The 23,758-nt window shown below is 40.7% G+C and overlaps 1 long non-coding RNA gene across 1 annotated transcript; it reads left to right on the top strand.

Moving 5' to 3' along the window:
* The first annotated feature begins 2,882 nt into the window (after window positions 1–2,882).
* LOC125694854 (uncharacterized) lies at window positions 2,883–20,556 on the top strand. The gene is made up of 3 exons (XR_007377737.1): window positions 2,883–3,033; window positions 18,355–18,549; window positions 19,655–20,556. It is a non-coding gene; the product is annotated as an uncharacterized LOC125694854 (long non-coding RNA).
* Window positions 20,557–23,758: the final 3,202 nt, after the last annotated feature.

The following is a 23,758-nucleotide window of genomic DNA, read 5'->3' as shown; positions in this document are numbered from 1 at the left end:
GGCAGTTTATCAGAAGATTTGTATATACGTGAATACAAACTAAATATGCATCTAAAACTGGCTCCTTTGCTCTCTAGCTAAAATTTATCTCAGGGTGGATCTGCAATTTCCATAGTGTGAATTATAGTTTAAATTCTGACTAACAGGACTCACTGGGGTGGTTAGCCCCATATCTGAGGATAATACATTTTAATCTCAACATCTCTCTGGGGTGGTGCAAATTAAAAAAAAAAAAAAAAGCCACACACAAAAAGCCTGAAGCCACTTTGATGAATTTCTATGATCTTATCTCTGCAGAACGTTTTCTCTTTGTCAGGGTAGAGTTTTTTGCTTCAGCGGATAATATGGGAATTCAATCATTGTTTTCCAAAGTACATATTATTTGCAATAGTGTGGTCTGGGCGATTGCCTTTCTCAAAAAGCAGGACAATACTTCAGCTAACAGGGTGGAAATCAATAGCAAAAGATTAAAGCTCAAAGGATGAACAAGTGCACGTGAACCAAAAGAAGAAGTGACAGTGAGAGCTGCCTTTAAGTGATAGCAGGTGCTCCTGGAGAAGAACGAAGAGAGACGCTTCAATTAGCCCATCCCTGTGCTCCCGACAGATTGAGCTTTGTTTTTAGCTTTGAAGGATTCTTTCCTTTCTTCTGATAGATTTGCAGCTCCCCACCAATTTCCTGTTGCAGCTTGATCCTATATTCCACTCCAGCCCTGTTCTGTGTGTTTTTCTGCATGATAACTACTTTGCTAACTACATTCTTGTAAAAAAACCCAAACATTTTTGCTTTTCTATTATGACTGAGAAGAGTTTCATGCCTGCTCTTATTAGTGCCAGGGCTTCCATGCTCAATAGCAATACCAAGGTGTGTTGACTGCACCCCTAGTAGCTCAGAACTCTGCAGATGCTGGGATCAAATCATCAGTGATAAAGAAGCAAATTACCAGCTAGAAATTATTAGGAAGGAAACAGAACCAAATGTTATTCAGCTACATGCTAGATGCTGCATGCAGCTTGGCTCTTCTTGCCTTGTAGAGGAGAGGGAAGGAAAGGAAAAGGGCAGCGCAAGTCCCAGACATGTGGAGGATGGTTACACAGACCAGAATGCTTCAGTGTGGAAAAGATTTGGTCTAGGTGGGGTATAATTAGAGATTATAAAACAAGAGGGGTCATGCATGGCACTTGTAGGGGCACTTTGCTTTCTACCACCCTAGTCTCATTGACTGTTCTGTCACTGCCACTGCATCACTGCCAGCCCTGCCCCAGAAATTGTAAATATACCAACATCAACCGTGCCCATTCTCATAACACTTCTAACTCCCCAAACTCTCAGAGAACTTTAACTCTTGAACTGAACTATGCTTGCTTGTAGATTGGGGCCCATCTGTTGCCTGAAGGACAGGTGCCTTTGCTGGAGCTAGCTGCCTCTCTGCCATGCTGACTGGCACTAGATTCATTATTTCATTTTTCAGTGGGGAATGAGCAAAGGTCCTAACCATGAGCAAGAAAGTGACAGTGTGGAGGCAGAGCTTTTGAATGAACTTTCAGTGACTTACGATTATAAAATATTATTTTTCAAGATGTAAAAAAAAAACCCAAACAACAAAACTGGTGTGCACTGAACATTTGATTCAATTGAGAAAGGTAAGTATTCATACATTTCGTTATTTCAAGCCCAGGTTGGATGATGCTTTGGGCAGCCTGATCTAGTTGTCTGATGTAGTGGTTGGCAATGCTGCCGGTGGCAGGGGGTTGGAACTAGATGACCTTTGAGGTCCCTTTGAAAGCAAACCATACTATGATTCAAAAAAAGCTGCTAGAAGTTATATTGTCATCAGCCTTGAGCTGGAGCTTTAAGAAAAAACTCTTGAAATGCCAGCCACAGAGCTTGAATTCCCCAGGCTTCCACTATTAGGAGCAGGTCTAACAAGTTGGAGAGCTATGTCTGGCTATTTGGAGCTAATTCTAGCAAGAGACTGCTGATTGCTTTGCTTCTCAAGAAAATTAAACAGATTAGAGAACTTCCCAGTGAAGTGAAATGCATGAACTGCTGCATTACCTTCTCCTTATCAGGATGATACAGTAAATCTGCTCTGCCTTCTGCGTGCCCAGGTTCCTGCACTGAGGTATGGGAGGAGGGCAGCTCTGCTTTTCTCCATCAGTGCTGCTGTCAGGACAGGATGTCTCCTCTACCTCTACAGTTAACAGGTAGGTTGCTCCTGCACTTGTTCCAATTCTTAAAGTATGTCTGTTTTTAAGGAAACAGAGAAATTAGCATGACTACAGAGATCTGGGATAGGGTCTGGTTCAGAAATATTATGGCTTTATCCTAGCATCGTAGAATTTTTGAGTTGGAAGGGACCCTTAAAAGACATTTAGTCTAACTCCCCTGCAATGAACATGGACACCTACAGCTCCGCCAGATGCTTAGAGCTGTGTCCAGTCTGACCTTTGTTTAGCAAGCTGGATCACAGCCATTAATCTTCTGATAGCTAGAGAAAAGGAGGAAAGTGATTCCTTTATTAGGATGGGTTGGTGTTAAGTTCCTTAGGTCTTTCTGGTGGTTGTGAAATGTCTCAGCCCAAAAGTCCACCAAGTTGCTGAAGTAATACTGTGTCAACCCTTTGAGAAAGCTCTGGCAAAGAGCATTGCCTTTAATAGTTTCATCCTAGGAAAAAAGATTTGCAGAGCAGATAAGGAGCACTGGTGACGTCACATTACCAGAGCAACCTTAAATCAGTATCTTTCAGTGCATTGGAAACCACCTGAAGTAGACCTAGAGGTTGATGGTACAGGTGGGTGATGCCACAGCTGTGGGTAATCCCACAGTAGTTGATATAAATAAGTTGGGATGAGGTTGGGGGGTAGTGACAGAGGTTTTTGTTGGCTCCTTGCAACCTTAAGCAAGGGAGACTTAGCCTATAGCTAATGTTTGTAGAAATGCGAAGGTGGAAATGCTCCATGCATCAGATCTGGAAGTATGATGGAAGGAGTGCTACTGTTCTCTTCTTCTGGACCTCATCTAGCACTAGAGGTAAGGTAAATATCTGGGACAAGCTGCTATTTATTAGCACAGTGGCAGAGGTGTGTAGTTCCTTACTGGGAGAAGCAGCTTGGATGTAGTTAACTTTTTTCAAGTTGAATTCACAAGGTATACTCATGTTCCTTTGACTTCAGGCATTTTAGTTCTTTTCCTGTATTTTTCTGTTTTTCTGTTTGTCAGTTTATATCAGCTCTTGTTGGATTGCTTTGCTAGCCTTGTGCATAGGGAAAAAAGGCAATGGGGAGAGTTACAATAAATGTTTTTTTTTTTCCCTGTTATCTCCTTCCTCCGACCCATGCAGATACAAGTGCAAAGCTGAAAGCTTATGAATGTGAAACTTAAGTCAATAAAATTGCAGATAAAAATCCTGATGAGCCATTGAGATAAATATGCCTATTCTATATTTTTTCCAGAACTCTGCTGACTAGAATCTGCCTCCAGAATTTTCCGTGTTTGGTATCTGGTCAGATTTGTTATTGCATACATCTTAACAGTATATTGCTCTGCTGTTTATTTACTGATGTTTTATGCACTTAAAGTAGCACTGACTGAAAGCCTTTCCTAAAAGCATGGCAGCGGTAAAACTTGGCTGAAAGAAGAAAACTAGGGCAACTGTCACAACTTGATTTTTTGTATACCCCTTTATATACCTTCTCAAGTGATTCAGGAGCAGGATTTCCATTTGGCTCCTAATACAGTTAGCTAATTCAGGTGCAGAGTATCCCTGGTTCTCTTCTACTTGGGGTCCTCCCTTATTGATGTAAACACTTTATTTGGTGCACACAGTGCTCTTTGAGGGGTCACAGGCTATTGGGGTGTCATTGTGCTGGTGCTTAACCCTTGGGGAAACTTATGGGGAACCTGACCTCTGAGTGAAGCTCATCTAAAATCCAGCATTACCCCCACCAGCACAAATTCCCCACTTAGGAAGGAGAGAAAGGAGTATGTAGAAGAAGTGGAGATACTGATTTTTTTTTTTTTTTTTTTTGATATACTAACCAACTTGGAGACACCCCTGTCCCCTTCTAACATGTGAGCAAGGATATGCAGTGCTGAGATTATATGACAAAAATAACACCTGTAGGTAGCTCAGGTAGCTGCTCTTCCACTCTGCTTTCCTGACAGCCCTCTGGTACCTTCCTTCTTCAAACCCAGCACCAGAGTGGGTGAATTCATAGCTTTTCATCAGCAACAACCCAGAAGGAACAGAGGCATAGCAACCCGAAGAACAAAACATGCCACTGGTATTTATTAACATAGCCTTGTAAATCAAAACAGCCTGCCTGTCTGGTGTCTTGTCTAGAAATTATTGGCTCATTCATCTTAGCCATATTAAGCAGACCACATTTATCAAGTTCACATAAAAAGAGATATATAAGGACTATGCCTGACCAATAGTTACATGCAGGTACTGTGCTTAGAGTGTGCCCAGAACAAGTTGTTTGGAGGGAGGGAGAAAAGGTGCTTAGCTTTTTGCATCAGGTATATGCGCAAGGGTACAAAGAGAGAGAGAACTCAAACTTCAAAACTTGGGCCAAAATAATGGCACGGGCTGACCCATGATGAATTCAAGGATATTATTCTGATTATAGGGATATTTTAGTTAAAGACTTCAAGCAACTAAATCAAATGATAGCAATATTCTCGCTATTTTCCTAGTATGCCATCATAATACAAAATTATAGAATTGTTTGAGTTAGAAGGGGCCATTAAAGGCTATCTGGTCCAACTCCCTTGCAGTTAAGAGGGATACCTACAGCTTCATCAGGTGCCTAGAATTTCATTCTACCTGACCTTGGGTGTGTCCAAGGATAGGGCATCCATTACTCCTTTGGGCAACCTGAGGCAGTGCCTCACATGTACAGGGGAACTGAGAATTATACATATTTGTCAGAAAACTGGAATAAGCTTCACTTTCTGGCACTCACTCATTGTTAGGGTGTTGGTCTGCTTCCATCTTAAGTGTTGGTGATGTTTTCATTTGGACAAGTTTCCCATTGGATACAGACTGTGTCTCACTGGGCCCATCTTCCAGCCTTGTTTGCCAGGTGGCAAGTTTTCTTGGGTCCTTTCTTATCTAGCTCATGGAAGACCAGGATATTTTTCCACTGGCCACCTCACAAGGCTAGCAGGTCCAGGGCAATGATTTGGAGCTATTATAGAATCGTGAAACCATGGAATGGTTTGAGAGATCTTAAAGCCCATCTGCTTCCAACCCTGTGCCATGGACAGAGTTGCCACCCACCAGATCAATCTGCCCAGGGTGTTATCCAACTTGGTCTTGCACACCTCCAGGAATGGGATGTCCACAACTTCTTCAGGCATTCCGTACAAATATATTACCAATGCTTACATGTTGCCTTCCACAGGGAGTTGTACCATTCTGGGAGTATTTTAAAAATCAAATGTAATCAAATTTTAAATGGTCAACACTGCATTCATAAAATAGAGTTATTTTTCTTTCTCTGTTATTGTTGTAATCTGTAGAATCTGGTGGGACTCTATCACAGAACAAAAACACGCAGGATTCCCCTGCCTATGTGAATTCATGCGCTGAGACAACTATTTTCCCAAAGAATTTACAGTCTAACCAGACAAAACAGAGAATGATTGGGAAATTGGAGTGGTGAATTGCCATGAACACACATTAGTAGGTCTTACTCACAGAGGAAACCTGTCAAACTGTTTAAATTACAGAAAAATAATGCTTTATTTTACTTTAAAATAAAAAAGATGAAAAAGGGGTGTTTAAAAATCAGTATTTTTGAAAATTATTCCTTCTGATCTGCTCTACTGAAAAGCTTTCTAGGGGGCAATACAATAGCCTGTATGAAAATATTATTCATGTTTTCTTCTCTGTAGATGTCATTGTGAAAAGTACACTGTAACAACTACTAATTTCCAAGCTGGTTTTTAAAAAACAAAAAACAAACAAACAAAAAAAAACACAAAAAGCCAACACACACGTTTACAAATACTTGCTAGCATACAGCATTTTGGGAAAAAAAAAAAATCCCTTTAGAGTTGTAGAATATTTGTACTTGATTTTTTTTTTTTCTTCCACTTCACTCATCTGTAAAACCAGTCTGACCTAGTCACTGCCTATACATGTTGGATGGCAGAATAAATGTTAAAAACCTTTAAATCATCAGAGAGAGATTTTCCATAGATCACTGTCATAGCCTTAAGGCCTGAGAGCAGGCAAATCTCCAGGGCTTACTAGAGACGGTTATATCGTTAGAAATCTTAAAGTTCTTGCTCCCATGGCAGGTGTTTCTAGTGATGATGGGTAAAGCTATTACATCTTAAAACACTCACTGTTCCATGCTTGTATAGGGCTAGTAGAAATGGGCAAAGCACAGCAATTTGGGAAGCAAATTTCAGCAAGAAAGAGGCACCATGTTATATGTGTGCCATTCCTGCGAACTGGTTCACTTCTAAAGAGAATACTTTAACAAAAGATGCTGGGCATTTCAGAATGAATGCTTTCTGTCTTGGAGAGAAACCCAGACCTTAAATATGGAAAATGTTTGTGTCTAAGTTTGGGATGGAAGAGGGAAGTGTGCCTTGTGAAAGCCCTGGCCAGGGAATGTGGATGATGGAGCATCAGCTCCTTGCTCTGAGTCTGTGGAGACTCCACTGATGCTCTAGCTGTAGTGGCTGCTGTGATGCTTTCCACAGCAGAGAATCCCTTTTGCAGAAGGGCTGAAAACAGCAGGTAGAGCAAGCACATTGTGAAGGGTGTTCCAGGCAGTGGTGGACCTCTTTTCAGCAATGGTCTTGGTCTTTGCTAGTGGGCATGGTGGTGATGGGTTGATGATTGGACTAGCTATCATAGTGGTCCTTCATCATTACAGATGGAATTCTAAGATCTTCCAAAGCTCCATCTGACCCATCACTTTTACTTCTCTATATTTTCTTGTGAAAGTTTGTTATCCCAGATAAGAAATTACTGTGTTAAAAAAATTCCAGATCAGCCAGGCATTTGCCCTGAAAATAGGAAGAATATGCAAAGTCTGCAGCATCAGGCATAGACTGTGATGGGACAAGACAAGCACATTGCTCCCAATCCTATGCTGAGCCTGCTTGGAGCTTCATTCAGTAGCTCTGCACCATGGATCTCACTGCCTGATGCCACACCTCCATCTAAAGGGGAGGGAAGCAACAAATATATCCTCTAGGTACATCCAGTACAAATAAATCACCCTGTATAAATTATAGAGTGAGAAGCAGTACTCAGCATGATTCTGCAGTTATAAATTCTGGCTTTATTGGTTGTGCTGGAGGAGACAGATGGGTATGGATGGAGCCTGGATGTGTTGTATGAAGATTAGGTGTGATGGATTAGCATTGCATTTCTCTGGGATCTCAGCACTGCCTGAGCACTGCATGTGGCCAGGCAGCCACATGACTGGGCAGGTAGAAAATGCTGGAGGAGCAGAGGGGTCTGATGGCATTACATGAATGGCCATGTAGGCACATACAGGGACTGTGACTCATCACATAGGTTCTTTAGTTCTGTTTTCCTGTCTCTTTTAAAAAAAAAAAAAAAAAAAAAAAAGGACTTGAACATATGCAGGTCTGTGCAAACACAAGACTCTCTGGGGTAGCTGCTACTAAGTGACAGGTATAAAATTGTGGCTTCAGCAAGCAGTTAGGAAGCTTATGGACATAAGGGATATCATAACATGGAAATGAAAGTCAGTGACAACGCTGTGAATGTGGACTGATTGCCTTTGTAATATAGAGTTTTCTGGAAGTAGTAGCATTATGTGGTGGTTCTATGGCATCATGGATGGTTGGCTGATCAATTGCACCTGTGTGAGCCATCAATGGCTGTGGGTGGCACTGATTGTGAGTCCCCTACAGGTGTTAGGATGTCAGCAGCTGTCAGACAGGAGAAGCTGTGTTTGATTTCTTTCACTGTAGTTGAAAATCCCTGGGATTTAGTGAAATCTGAAGAAGAAAGTTGGAAGGAACTCATGAGTCTCCCATGCCAAGAAAATCAAAGACAGGCATGGCGGGCAGCGTTCTGCTTTGGGACTGCCCTGTTTCCCAACTCATCACCATTAGTTGGTCTAGTATTAAATGAGGAGGTTGGTGGCACTGCATGTTACAGGGGGTTTGGAGATTCATGATCCTTGAGGTCCATTCCAACCCTGGCCATTCTGTGATTCGCTGTCTAGGCAGAGGAGGGGAAGGCCAGGAGATGAGCTGTCCCAAGCCATCACCTTTCCTTAATGGACTCATGCTTGTGTGCCAGTGGGCAGTTTGTGCTCAGGGACAGGTACCTGAAATAATGCAAATAGCTAAAATAAGATCTAGTTGGAGTTGTAATGGACTGTGTGGCTTGATCCCAAATGGGGAGATGTAACAGACATTCAGCAATGAATTACATTCCCCAAACCCCAAAGAACTTTTGCAGATCTGATACAAAAGGATGCTTGTCACAGCTGTAGATAAAGAGCAGTGTGGTAACAGCCTCAGCCTCTGGGAAATTCTGCAGGGATTTTGTGGGCTCTGATTCTTGTTGTACCCTAATTTCCATTCACTTCAGTAAGGCTCTTTTGTGGGGAGAGTCTGGTTTCATTTTCAGTCCAAACCACGTAAAAAGCAAATCCTCATCGGCCCCTAGCAGATGTGATGGTCTGATCATTATTGAAGATGATATATTTGGGATTTGTAATTAAAATTAAAGCTATTTGGTGTAAAAGATTTAGAATTTAATTCCTTTCATTAGATATCTTAGGCTAATTGTTGCATCCAGCAGGGAGCAAATGGCATTGTAATTGCTTGATATCTCATGCTGGTTTGATTAGAAGATGATAGGAAAGGGAAAAAAGAGACAACTCCAAGAATGGTATTATCTTTTTTCTTTGATTTCCTTCTGGCACCAAATGTTTCTACAGAAGAGGGGAAAAAAGAAAATCAGGGAAATTAAGGCACAGAGAAGCGAAGTGATGGATGCCATGTCACATGAGGTGTAAATGGTGAAGGGAGAGAGTGAACACCAAAAGCCTTTCTTTTCCTCTGGGATAAATAGTTCTGAAATGGCTGTGATGAAACTCAGAAAGGTGATGGAGGTGTGAACTACAAGTGAGCCGCAGGGGACCTCTGCCACTCATGATTTTTTAGCTAGTAAGTTATGGCCCTCATTCTTCCATACAGTGCATGCAACACATAAGTCGTCTACTATGGGCTGTTGAAACTAACTTTTGAAGGCAGGAATGCAACAATCCTGGGGCATGGAAGAGAAAATACAAAATGAATGCTTACTCCAGTCTACTGGTTTTCTTTTGGCTGCTTTTTCCAGAGCTGAGTCTGGAGGACAAATGCAGGGCCAGGGGAATGGATCTCTCTTCTGTTGCTGTGCTCAAAGCTGGGTATAGCTGATGGAATTCAGGAGCTTTACGAGTGGGTTTTTTTCTTTGTATTTCTGGATATTAAATGTACTGACTGCTTCTCCTGCTCTCTTTTTTATTTTACAAAGTGATTTGCCAATGTTTTTTTATGTGATCCTGGTGAGACTCTTCTGCTGAGGTTTTTTTTTCTGTTCATGCTGCCTCAGCATTACATGTACTTTTGCATGAGGTTTGTCCACACATGAGTCCAAACAACAAATCCATAGCTAGCTGCTCTGCACTAGGCTATACTAAGGCAAGGAATCAATACTTTTTTTTTTTTTTTTTTTTTTTTTTAGTGAGAAAAAGGGGGAGAAGTATCAGTGGCTGTTGTGCTGTCAGCTTTCCTATCCGATTTAATTAGTTCTGTGGAGCTCCTTGACTAAATTTGCATATAATTTCTCCTTCCTTCCCTTTCCTTGTTATGCGCTTTAATTATTTTCATGCGGCTTGCTCAGGGCTCGCAGATGAAGCACAGATCTGGGCAAACATCTCTGCCTCTGGTCACCCCAGGGATATGCTGCTGTGAATTGGTACAGGAGGAGAAAATTGGCTATGATAAATCTGAAGTTATGGGCAGGCAGGCTGGGAGGTGGGGATGGAGCAATGGGAAGATGCATGTCTGGATCTTCCTGAAGCCTGTGCGTATGAATACAGAGGCTGATGGAAAGTGGTTTGTTGAGCTTGGCTGAAGAGGTGACCCTGCTCAAAATGTTGCTTTGAAGTACAGACTGAGGCATTAAGATTTGTTTAGCTTGGAGAAGAGAAGACTCCAGGGAGATCTCATTGTGGCCTTTCAGTACTGGAGTGTGTAAGCATGGTGAGACAGATGTTTTACATGTTCTGATAGTGATAAGACAAGGGAGAATGGCTTGAATTTAAAAGAGGAGAGATTTAGGAAATCTCTAAGAAATTTTTTTAGTCATAGGGTGGTGAGGCCCTGGCACTGCTACCCAGAGAGCTGTGGGTGCCCCATCCCTGGAGGTGTCCAAGACCAGGCTGGATGGGACCCTGGGCAGCCTGAGCTGGTGGGAGCAACCAGCCTATGGCAGGGGTTGGAAGCCTATGACTTTTAAGGTCCCTTCCAACCCAAACCATTTATGATTCTACGGTTTAAGAGAAACAGGGTTCTGACTTTAAGTGCTGTGGTCAGTGGTGCCAGGGCACATGAAGTGGATGTCACTGCTAAAAGGAGTACATGGGGGGGGGGGGGGAACCATTCAGGGGCTGAAGACTGATGCTCCTGTCACTTCTGTCAGGGCTGCTGGAGAAATAACACCCCCTCCCTCAAAATGCAGTGAAACCTATAGAAACTGGTTGTATTTATTTGATAAATAGAGATGCATGAAGTGAACAGCTGACAGTTTCTCACTGGTGTCTGGAATCACTGAGGGCATAAAGCAGGACCAGGGTTCCCCGATAAGTATCAGTTTCTTTGGGAGGAGAGATGGGCTGCTGCCACCCTTGGATGGATTCAGCTCTTCCTGCTGCTCCTTCAGTCTGGAGAGGACTAAAAATAAAACAATCTGCCTCCTTGTTGGCCAAATAGTAATTTCCCTCCTGTGAAGTCTACATTTACATCTGCCTTTCTGTTCACATTTATTTGCTTATGGAAGCATGAAGGGGTTAAGAGGAGCATCCTCAAAGCTCCTGTTTGATGAGATGGGGGCAGATCGCTGCTCCCCCATGCATCCCAATGAAGATAGCAAGGATCTAGTTCTGCATGATAAGCATAAAAAATGGTCATTTTATGCCAGGTGATCTCCTGCTGTGCAAGATAAAATAGCTTCACATTACTCTGTGGCAGAAACAGACTGAAACCCAATCCAGAAGTACATTTTGGTACACCTTAAGTGATGATGTTGCTCATCATTAGCAGGTTATCTTGTGGCCCATAGTTACTTTTCAGTTTATCAGTGAGGAGGCATTTTGTAGGAACTATTGCATCTTGATTTTGTTATTAATCCATCTGTACAGCCATGTTCTCCCCTCACAGTAAATGTCAGATATGGGAATTTGTAAAGTGGACAGAGGAAATAATATGTCTGGAAGGCACGAATTGTTGGATAAATAAATCTCCCCCAGGAAAGCATTTGGAGGAATGAGAGCAAGGAGAGAGGAATGGGGAAATCTGATTTAAAATATAAAGAGGGAATTTAGTTTAAATACCTTTGCCAATGGGGCAGAGATATTTAACGTTCTAACATGAGTGAAGGATTTTTTGAGTGCTTTGTTTACTACATGATTTGAAGGAAGATTTTTGTTGTCCTTTTGCTACATAATCAGATTTGTATAGTGCTGTTAATAAAAATGCACATCAAATGTGACAATTTTTATTCTTTAATAGATTTTTATATTATTTCAGTCTGAGAGAGTTATAGGAAAAGTATTCGGGATAATTCTGAAGTTATATCCTGAAGTCATTTCTATGATTTAATGCTCCTTAAAATTGGTTAAATATTTGGACGTCTTCTCTACTTTTGCGAAGTAATTCTGGGTTTTCAGGGAGAGTCGATGCATTCTAATAGTTGTAAAAGAGGGGCCAATCCTGCAATCACTTCTGAGTAAAAAATCCCATTTGTTTCCATGGGAATTTTCTCATGAGAAGGGAGGTGGCTGCATCAAGATGCACAAATGTACTCAGAAAAGTGTCAGTTTCAGTACGTCATTTGAGTGTTGAAAACAGCATTATCCTTTCATGCCCTATAAGTGTGGCAGTAAATCATTTAAATAAAAAAAAAAAGTTTAGAGAGAAAGAAAAATGCATTTGACCCTTTGTGTTTTATCTTGGCCCCTTAATTATGTCACTCCCTTGGTTCCTGTGGAACATGTTACAGAAGAATCTTCAGAATCTGGTGATTTGTGTCCACCAATGGAACAGTAGTTTACCTCATGAGAAGTAAACTGAAGAAATTAAGAAAAACATCTCACTTTTTTTATTACCTGGGGAAGGATGACATTAAACATCTGTCATTATGTTTATCTGGCACAGTAGTTTCCAGTTGAAGCATTTCTTAAAAGTGTTTTTACCCTTTGAAGAAGAAACGTCATTATTTCCAGAATGTAGAAAATGATGACTTAAATATGTTTTCTGATAATGGGACCGCTTTGTTAATGAATAGCAATTTTCTGGCTACCTCCAGAGGAATTAAGCTCATGGATTATATAATACATCTGTGAAAGCTTATCTGATTGCCCAGTAATTGTGACCTCATTGTGGGTTGTGCAATTAAGCATTAAGCCACGATTTGGCACCGTGGTTAATTGTGTTTTACTTTTCTGATATGCTTGTTGACAATACAGAGCAAAATTACTGATAACAGCACAGGAATAGGAGGAGCAGTGCTACAGAGCACTGTCCCCATGCAGCACTGCAGGTGCCTCTCTCCACTGTGGAGGAGATAATTAAGTAGGCAAAGAGCTAATGACAGTGGGAGAGGGTTACATCCGCTGTGAAGGCCAGACACCAAAGTCCTTTTGCTTTTAAACCAATGTGTCATGCTGAATGAGGCAGATGGGTTCATCAAAGGAGCAGTTTTGCAGGGCAAACATGCAGATATGTTTTTTGGATATTTTCCTGCACCAAGTTGTAGCTTCCCAGATATAAGTGGCTGTTAGGGAACGTGCAAAGTGGCAATGTTTTAGAACAGTTTTAATGGAAATTATGCCCAAATATAATTGTTAGTCAAGTACAAGGCAGCCTTTGAAGAAGTAGGGACAGAGATGGGTAAAAACAATATTTTTCAGGGGAAGCTGAAAGTACAACTGCAGTATAAATGACTCAGCACTGGGAAGGGATCTGTATTCTGCTGATATTTCAACCCACGCTCCAGAACGTTTAGGAGCCAGGAGATATTTGTCGTACTCCTCTGAGAGAGAAGTGTTTCTGGGAGTGTCTGATGAGCCATGACCTGTGTAGTCACAATGTACTTCTCCAGAAGTATGTGCAAATGTCCTGTAGAACAGCTCATTATAGACATCTTTGACCCAGTAGATTCTTGTGTGTGCTGCATGATGCTTGCTGCACCAGAGCTGCCCTCCTACTGCCTGTATGACTTAATTGAGCCTGAAAGCCAGTTCTGACCTGACAGAAAGCACAGGCTGCCAGTGTTCAACCAGTCCGTGTGAAAGAACAGAAATAAGAAAGTACTTTGTCATGCCTTTTGTATCAGCAGAAGTAATAGCCACAGTGGTGTATCTCAATAATGCAAAGTGAGGACATGCTGGAGGCTTTATATTGTGGTGTAGTCCTATCTTATCAATTAAGCAGGGTTCCTCTTGGGCCTTCTCCTTTTGGACTCTACTGTTGTTTGAGTAGTACATCAACATTACGCCCTTCTCCATCATGATGTATTGCACTCGTATATCTTCAGAGTGAGCTTTCCTTCTAATGATCTATTAGTGAAATGCATCATTCGAGAGAAGATGATGATGATATACTACTCCATGTATGATGCCATTCAAAGGAAAGGAAAGGTCAGACAACAAATTCAATAGAGTTATTGGATAAAAGTCAGGGAACACGTCATCTCTGAGGCTGTTTTCCTAATGCCAAGGAGGACTGCTGATACAAGCAGTGCATTTTAGAGGCCGTTTCTTTTACAGCTGTGCCTAAACTGATCCCAAATGTCAAAGGAAAGCAGTGTTTTGTATCATCTGAATTGAGAGAGTATCAAAACAGTTTTGTTTGAAACTGTGCCTACGACAGCTTCAGCATGAAATCCCCAGACAGCACATATTTCTGCACTTCTGGTCATTCTTCTGTCTTCTAGGTACACACTGACAAACATCACATGCAAATATCTCTGCTTGGGCTAGTTTTAAACTGTGCGCATCTTTGTGGAATCTGGTCACTTCCTTCACTACAATCCTAAGAGATGCTACCAAATAAGATTTTCTGTGAACTGCAGTAATCAGTGCAGGATTACAGAATAGCACTTACAAGATTCATACTTACTGCATTTATATCCTTTGTCAAGTCTGAAATTAACTTCAAGAAGATCATGCCCTCTTTTATTTAGCATTTGACACTCTTGCTATTTTCAAGTTCAACGGAAATTAGCAACTTTTGAAGAATGTTATGCATTTTTCAACTCTTTTTACATGTCTATCTTGCTGGCTTAACGTCCTAGAAATTTGCTGTGGACGGACAATGAGAGACACATAAATAATGTACAGAGTTGGACCCAAAAATAGTTTAGTTGTTTAATGTCCAGTGAAATGTAAATATACTGAGTAAGGTGCTATGGAGGAGGAGTCTCCCAGTGAATATGATTAATTGAAAGAAAAAAGCTTCAGGCTGACTTCTTTCAAGCCCCTGGATTTGTATTTGCTGATAATGATGAACAGTTTTGCAGTGCTGAGATGTGACACCTGACTGCTTGATTTTTGCCATTTCTCATGTGAGGATGGCACACGATACAGCTGCTCAAACAGTGGCAATGTGACCTGGCACCAGCCTTGGAAAATCGGAGAGGATCCTTTTGAAGTCAGGATCAGCTCAAAGCTGTATGGACATTATAAGAAGCTGGGGGTGAGCTGGTGCCAACAGCTGACACCCCAGCACACTCCCAACTTTTCTACAGAGCTTGAGGGTGTGCTGCAGTTGTATCACCATAAATGTGGTCTGAAATCTCTCAGTTGGAATCTGTGTATGATGAGCAGGCTTCCTAAAATGTACAGCCCATTAAAAGCTGGGTCTGACTGGTTTGAGGTTGGCTGCTAATATAATGCTGCTCTTCCAGGCAGCAATGGTTCATGCAGCATTGAATGGGAATGATCAGAAAGCTATTGCACCATGAGAAGTACAAATCTGAAGCAGCAAAATCATAGAAATGTGCCAGGCACTAAATAATTCCTGAAGAAAAACTTACATTCCATAAAAAACTGATTCCATAATCTTCACATCTTCTGCTTTTTTTCTTCTAGAAATGCGTGTTCAAGTATGCTGTTGTTTCATAATTGAAGGTTTTTCATAGAATGGTTTGAATCGGAAGGGATCTTTAGGATAATTTAATTCCAACCCCCTGCTATAGGCAGGACACCTCCCTCTAGACCAGGTTGCTCACAGCCCCATCCAGCCTGGCCTTGAATGCTTCCAGGAAAGGGGCATCCACAACCTCACTGGGCAACCTGTTCCAGTGTCTCACCATCCTCACAGTAAAGAATTTCTTCCTAATATCTTGTTTAAATTTGTCCTCTTCCAGTTGAAAGCCATTTCCCCTTATCCCATCACTACATGTCTGTCTCCAGCTTTCCTGTTGGCCCCCTTCAAGAACTGTAAGGTCACTATTAGGTCCCCCTGAAGCCTTCTCTTCTCTAGGCTGAAGAGCCCCAGCTCTCTCAGCTTGTCCTCATAGGGAACACTTTTCATTGAACTTAAATTGCTTCTGTATTATTAAAGCTGCTCAGCAAGCACAGTTTCTCTGGGTTGAATTAGGCTATCTAACAAGATAGAAAAATTGAAAGCCGAGGGTTTTGTTGTTTTTAAAAGCTTGAAAATTTCTGGTAGTGTAGTGGTATATGCAGGTTGCAAATTACACAATGCCATTTCACAGCAGCGTTTTCAGTTATTCCAAGCTTGATACTGGTTAAAATAAAACTGAGAACCAATGTAGCATATAGAGCTGTGTGTCCATGATTCACAGAATTAGCCGTGAGAAGTGTAGATCTACAATAACTGAACGCTGTAGTAAAGGTAGCTGCAAAACAGGTGCTGTAAATGCATGTATGTGTATTTAGGAGAAAGATCCTATAATATCTCTATAAAAACAACCTCTGAGCACATGTGCAGCTGAGACATGAATATGTTATGAGTCTCTACCTGTTTCTAGTGCGGGAACCTTGCAGCCAATAGTTTAAAGGATGTGAGCAAACAACCCTATATTGTACAGTAATTTTCCTTAGAAACCACAGCTCATACTTATTAGGGAAATCTTCCATTATGATGAATTAGTAACACTTCAGGATGAAATATTTGGAAATACACATTTCTGCCTCTCAGCATTATAAAGTGAATTTCAAGCTAACTTGAATAAGATTCATTTGCTTGCTTTTTTTTCATTGCTTCAAAGTAACACCAAATAGAGACTAAAGAATCAATGAAACCTCTTCTGTCAAGCCTACTTTTTGGTGTTGGCTCCCTCCTTCATGCTCCCTGCCACTTCTACAAGCTGCTGCTCTGAACCCCTTTTTAGCACAGACCCATAGCTTTGGTTCAGTAGAGCTACTGAAGACCACAGTGCCAACATCTCCCTTATTCTGTGAGCTGGAAATGCACTCATTGCACCTGCAGACCAATTTTGTACTGTGACAAACTTCCTCTTTAAATACAAATACAGAGAAATGCCATCTTGTCACTAATGGTATCTGCGTCATTTTGCAGCTGTGTTTGCTTTGAAGTGAGCAGTCAGTGATTTTCGAGTTAGCTAGGTGAGGTGGAAAAATAATGATGGATTTGGTAGTCTTTTGTCACTTTGGGTCCTGAATTTTCCTTGTGTCCGTAAGCTTTGGCTGGGTATCATCTGCTAGTAGTAAAAATTAGATTCTGGTGCTGGTCCTACTGGATGCAACAAAAGCATGGATCTCATCATTTCCCTCCAAATCTCCCTACAGTGAGTGTCAATAAGTTTTTTGGGAAAAAAAAAGATTTATGTTCTTCTATCAATTGAATATGTAACAGCCAAAATTAAAATGGAGAAGAAACCAATAAAATGTCTAATACCTCATAAACATTCTTAACCCAAAACAATGAAAAGTAAGAAATGGAAGCAGCTCTTAATGGGAAGATTTGGAGGTTTGAGACCAATTTTGATTAGTCTTTTCTCACCCCTATTTGTTGTGTAGTTTATAACAGCTCTTTCAGGGCAGAATAATACAGGTCAATAGCTGACTTAAAAGCCTTTAAGAAAGGGAATGATTAGCTGTTTGAGCAGGGGCTGTTAGTGGATTCACCAACTCATTCTCTTTCAGGGATGAGCTTTGGGCAAGGAGCATAAATCTAAGACTCCAAACAACAATGTCAGTATAAAATAAATCAATACTCAGTTCTACCAAGGGATGCATTGATTTGGTCAAAAGGAAGGGGCTACAAGCTCTTTTTTTTAATTTTGTACTCTTCAGGAAATGAGGTTTATGGTACTGCATGTGCTTGTCTGCTGGGTGGTCATTTAACACTTTTATCCAATTTCAGCCAGATTTGGCTGAACACTTGGCCAGTGTGCAGGATCTTAAAGACACTGGGCTCTGACAAGTTTTACAAAAAGGAGGGGAAGAGCTTGGAAGAAGACATTAACATCAAAGAGATGTCCATTTGCAGGCAGCTGCTTGCAGCCTTGGGTTGACTCCTGATCTCAGTCCTTAACTCACTGCGAATTATTTAATGCCATTTAGGGCCAAATGATTTTATTTCTCTGAGACCCAGAATTCCTGTATGTAATCTGGAGAGAAAAATTCCTTTTCATGATCTATGCCACTCATTCTGGATCTTGGCTCTCAGTGAAGAAAATTTTTTTTTTTTTTAAGACTTCTAAGGGACCCTGTCCTGACTGAAATGTCTGAGGGCCACTGACATGTCCTCAGAATGAATTTGTGCACCTTAGAAAGAAACCAGTCTCCTCAGAATCTTAACATCCCTCTACCCTGTTGTGTTGAGAGGATTTGATGCCCTGGCAGTGTTGTGTGATGAGAAAGGCAATGGGAAGAGAGCAGGAGGAATGGGATCTACACTGGAGCACTCAGCTTGTCCCACCTGCTGGGTCGGGGGGGAGAAGATGCTCACTATTAGCAATGATCATTATCATCAGTCAAGCATTTCATACATATTCCATAAAACAGGTCCCTATATTACACAAGCAACAGCAAATATTGTAGCAGATTTATCAGTGGAGCATGAAACACTTATATTTTTCAGATAACAAGGCAGATGATGACTGTGTTATGCTAGCAGGCAAGATGAACCTCATTCCAAAAGTGCCATGTAGATGGTGCCTAAATGTAACAGCAAGATGAATGAAGGTCTTTGAGTATCAAGATGGTGTGATAGATTCTTGGAACTGAAAACTGAACACCAGTGGAATCCTTCAGAAGGCAACTGAGCTTTGTTTGTGTAAGTCACAGCCTTGATAATTGTGGTGCTTCAGTGACATTGCCAGGGATTGAATTTTCCTGTCATCTTTTAGCAGGGGGCCTACCAGAATAAATATTCAGTGCTTCAAATTAAAGTGATAGTTAGCAAGACATTGAGGAACACAGATCTGAACTTGGGCCAGCAGTTTTGATGAAGGGGATTGGAACCAGCAGCGCTTCCTTTTCCACTTCCACTGTTTAATAAATACATTGCTCCCCAAATCTGTAAAGGAGCTTTTCTGGGGTGTCTTTGTGCCAAAAGATGATTGAGAAGGACAGCTGAAGAACATCTGGCTTTGAGCCCTTTGGGTAGGGCTAATGGACAATATTCAGCATGAGTGGTCAAGCTTTTGGGCTCACTGGTGTTTACTTACACCCGTGTCAGCTCTTGAAGGGAAAGGCCACAGAGCAGAATTGAATAGGACTTGCTCTCAGCCATCAGCTGCCCAAGAGGGAGAGACTGATATCTGTATCTTTTCTGTGTCTTTTATTCCCATCTAGGTTCTGCCATTTTGAGCTGACAGTTTTTTGATATAAACATATTTGCAGATGACATATCTTTCCACCTTTCACTCTGTTACCAAATTGAAATACATTTTCTTGAAGCTGCCCAGTTTGTGGATGAGTTTTACACCTCCTTTAAAATGTATCTGCAGGTGGATAAAAACTATGCCTGACATGGCAGCTGGTATGGCTTATGTCCTGCAAATATGTCCCCTGTGCAACTTCACTGTGTACATCAAGGGTATTCACCTTTCACACTCATAATACTTTGAATTTTGCTCTTGCCTGACAAATTGTAGTGGTCTCCATCAGAATGATGGAGGAGAAAGTTTTGCACCAAGCTGTATTTTCTTTTTTGGAGAGGAAATTAGTTTTGTCATATTTCTTAGTGAAATCTTAAATAAAAATAAAAGCAGAAAACCTACTACCAGCAACAACAACAACAAAAAAGCGCCAAAATCTGATCTCTTTCTTGTTTTGGTGGATCTTCCATCTCTGCAATTGAGGACAGTACTTTTTTCCTTTAATGAAACCTGGAATTTCTGTCACAGAAGTACATTATGTCCTGTGTTTCATTGTAGACATGTTATGGTAACCTTGGGACCATCCTGGGGTTTTGAGCTGACTTGCCCTCTATCTCATCTCTGCTCTGGAACTGAAAGCATAAGGATACCATGAGCTCAAGCTGATCCAACATTTCTTACTCACGCTAGTATTTGTAGAGAGAGAGAATCTATTCTAAAACTGCAACATCTGGTAGAGTTGGAAAAAAAAAAAAACAATAAACTTTTGGACTCCATTTCTCTCTGATTGACATCATGATGGATATATGAATGACCAGCAAGCACAGCAGGTAAATTGTATACATGATAGAATGGAATATGATTTGCTGTCTTCAGATTGGATGGTCTGTTTTAAATGGCAGATCTTAATGCTGTGTTATAACAGGTGCAGTATTATCATGGTATGATATTTGGGGGTGAGGTTTGTTCATTATTCTTTCCAGAAATGGTCTGAATTCCTCTCACTCTGAGTTCAAACCCAGATCCAGCTTCTCATGTCTGCAAAATGTGACAGAGATATGCTATTAACAATGTGAGATGAGATTTTTTTTAGCTGAATTTTCTGACCTGGACTTAGAAAACCTTATGGATTCATTCATTTGGCTTAATTCCTTCTCCTGGAAAATGGATATAATTTTTTTTTTTTAACTTATTCTAACACAATGATGCAAAATAATTTTATGTGCTCTTGAACAATGTTTGAATGGTTGGAAAAGGGTACTGAAATGGATTTGTTACGGCACTTGAGTCTTTTAGTGAGGAAAACTTGGTGTGAGTTGAATTATCTTTTGTGCCTTACACAATGTATTTTTCTTCACTCATACTGAGGAAATCCAGGACTAGAAGTTACATGTTTGGCAATAAGTAGGTCTCATGGGAGTTTTGATATGAGAGCAGAATGAGCTTTTATTTCATAATAAAGAGGAAAAAAAGACTTTTACCCAATTCTTCTCAGGGTCATGATATTATTAGAATAACTAGTAAGTTAAAACAATATCTGAAGTCCTGGGGAGCCAAGGAAGATCATAAAACTGCAAGGAGCAAGAAAAACTGCACACAACACGCAAACACGTAAATTAAGACAAAGAAAATGACCATAAATGCCAGCAGTCCCTAAAACATTAGGGACTAATTTCTAACAAACCATTAGCTGCATGGGGAATTGACAAACATTATTAAATGTAATTTGCTACATCTGTTTTATTTTAGAATTCATTTGGCACATATGCTATTTATGTTATACAGTATTTGTTTTTGCTCTTGGTTGTGGAGGTTTTTGCTGTGTCTACTGTTAGTTTCTTTAAGCCTCACCCGACACCAAAGCATAAGCAGTAGATTAGGATTTATTTTACTCTTTCTGTTGGAATTCAATTTGTATGTTTGCATGCAGGCTTCCATGTCAGCCACTTTCCCCCCTTCCTTTGCCCTCCTCCCACAAGCAGCTGCACATGAACATTTCTGCATTATAATCAGCCCCAGTGAGTGCACTTTCTGCTGCCTAATACTGTGAATGCATGTACAGAAGACATGCAGCTTCTGCAGGGATACTGTTACCATCAAAATCATTGTGCCATTAATATTTAAATGGCACCATTCCCTGAATGGCATTTTCTTTAGACTAATATTCAAGGAATAGCTGATAGTCTGTGAGCATCAATATCAGAGACATCAAGCAGCCAGTGCTGTAATCTTGATCAAAAATAATAATGTCATCCATAACACTGTAAAGATTTATTAGTTGTGACAGATCTATACATTAACAAATCACTACATGGCCCTGAATGCCAAATAAACAGAGCCAGTCTCATAAGGATCTTTTGGAAACTCTATTAAGGATTGTTTCGCACAGGAAAATATTGCTCTGAAAACAGTAAATATTTGTATGTGCACGAGAGTGATGGAAGGCTGTCTTTTCACTCCAGTCAGGAGAGACGATGGCTAATAGACCAAAATAAGCCCAATAGGTATTTCTGGGTGCAGTTCTGGTTTAGGTTCTACTGTAGCTTGCACTTGTTCTGATTTTGTTTCTCCTCCATTTCTGCATTTTAATTCATACTGAGTTCTGCTTTGAGATAATATCACAACCAGGATGACTTTTGATTTGTCTTCTTGATTACAACTGTCTAAAAAAACCCCATCCTTATCATGGTAGTAAGATGATCTTTTCTGTCTCTTCTTTTGCTACCTTCTACTGGTTGGGTATACGAGTCATAACGGAAGAAGGTTTTTTGGTGATCTTCAGATTTTAACAAAGCCAGGCCTTGGGCAAGTGGAAATGCAAGGGAAATGTGAGTTGCTTAGATAGAGAATAGGTGTAAGATTAGCAAGAAGGCAGATTTGGGTTCTTCACAGTGGTGCCTGATGAGGGACAATGAGCATAAGCTGAAAAAGGATAAGTTCAGGCTGAGTATACAGATAAACTTTTGGGAACAGTCAAACACTGGAACTGGTTGCCCAGTGAGGTTATGCTCTTCCCATCCCTGGATATTTTCAATGCACAACTACATAAAGCCTTGAGCAACTCGCCATCTCACAACTGACCCTGCTATGGGAAATGAGATGCAGTAATATGCAGTTCCAAATAGGAGAGTGAAGATGTACCAGAAATTACTCAGTAACTTTACAGTGGAACTAGAATCATAGAATCATTTGTGTTGGAAGGGACCATTAAAGGCCATTCAGTCCAACCATCATGCAGTGAGTAGGGACACCTACATCTTCATCAGGTGCTCAGAGCCCTGTGTAGCTTGGCCCCAGGTCACAAGGGAATCCACCACCTGTGGGGAATCTTATTGTTATCAACTTTTTTCTCTTCCCTTTTAGTTTGAAATTGAGCCAGGATTTGGCCTTTGCTGATCAGCTGCTCAATATTACAGTTTATTGGTTTTCCCTCTTAAGCAATTTTTCAAGCCAAAGAAACCCCTTGTACTTCTCTATCCCACTCTGCCCCCTGCCCCAAACTCTGTGTAAGGCCAGAAGATGAGGATATAAGTCTTCGTCTGAAATAGAAGAGGGTGTTCAAAACCAATGGCATATAATCATATATGTCCTTCTGTGCCTGGTTTTTGCATATTTCTCCCAAACACTGCTCACTCTGCAAGCAGGGCAAGATCAAATAGTGTACTGATATCCTATCAAATCAGTCAGTGACACACCACCAGTGGAAAAGTCATCAATCTGTCTCTGTAGTGACACATCTCCTTCCAAGATTCTTCTAGGCAAGGCACAGGCAAGAAAAAAGTTAGGAAAGCTGTTTTTGTTATGCTGCAGACATTGTTTGCTTTTTATTTTATTTTATTTTTTTTTTCCCCAAGTGTATTTTGCAGCTGTTTATGCTTGGGTCATTTTTTCTCTCTCTTTTTTCTTTTTATTTTTTTGTGCGCTAGTTCTTCTCTTGTATAACGTCTATGGAAACAGCTGATGGGATGGAACAACAACAACAACAACAAAAGACAATTTTTAAAGCTTGGCCCAAGGTAGCAATAATAGTACTTGCACATTTTTTTTAATGGGGTCATTTAATAATAATCTCTCACCTCCAAACTCCCAGGACTTCTACATATAGCTGGGGCTGAAATCCAGACTTCTCCACACTGAGCTCATCTCTAATAATTAACAGCATGGGTTAATAAATATGTCAAAGTGAGACTTCCACACTTATTTTACTTGCTTTCTGTCCTATCCATATTAGCACATAACTTAAAAATAAAAAAATAAAAAATAATAATCTAGTGTTACTCATTGTAGTATTTGGAAGTTCTGAAAAATTGCCTGCCACTAGAGGTTATTCAAATTGTGGTCTTGATGTATTAGCCTAGACAGTTTTAAAGCCATATCTACAGCAAGTAGTTAGCCATACTGCTGAACTGACATTTTTTTAAATGAACTACAAAGAATAGCCTATTGTGGTTAGCTTATTTTATTTACAACGTTTCACATGGTGTGAACATTAAAAATTTACAGAGGAATATTGATGGGCAGCTCCATCAAACCATCGCAACCCAAACTGCGCAACCAAACTGTTTGAGGAGAGGTGCCTCATTCCTATGGCCATTTGTGCTGCATGACGGCGGCTCTTTGCAAGGCAGCCATAAATCCTGTGCCTGGCTGAAAGTTGAACAG

The sequence above is a fragment of the Lagopus muta genome, chromosome 6, assembly GCF_023343835.1.
Source record: "Lagopus muta isolate bLagMut1 chromosome 6, bLagMut1 primary, whole genome shotgun sequence".
In the NCBI taxonomy this organism is placed as follows: domain Eukaryota; kingdom Metazoa; phylum Chordata; class Aves; order Galliformes; family Phasianidae; genus Lagopus; species Lagopus muta.
Note: the sequence above shows the minus strand (reverse complement) of the source record. Positions and strands in the feature narration are given on the sequence as shown.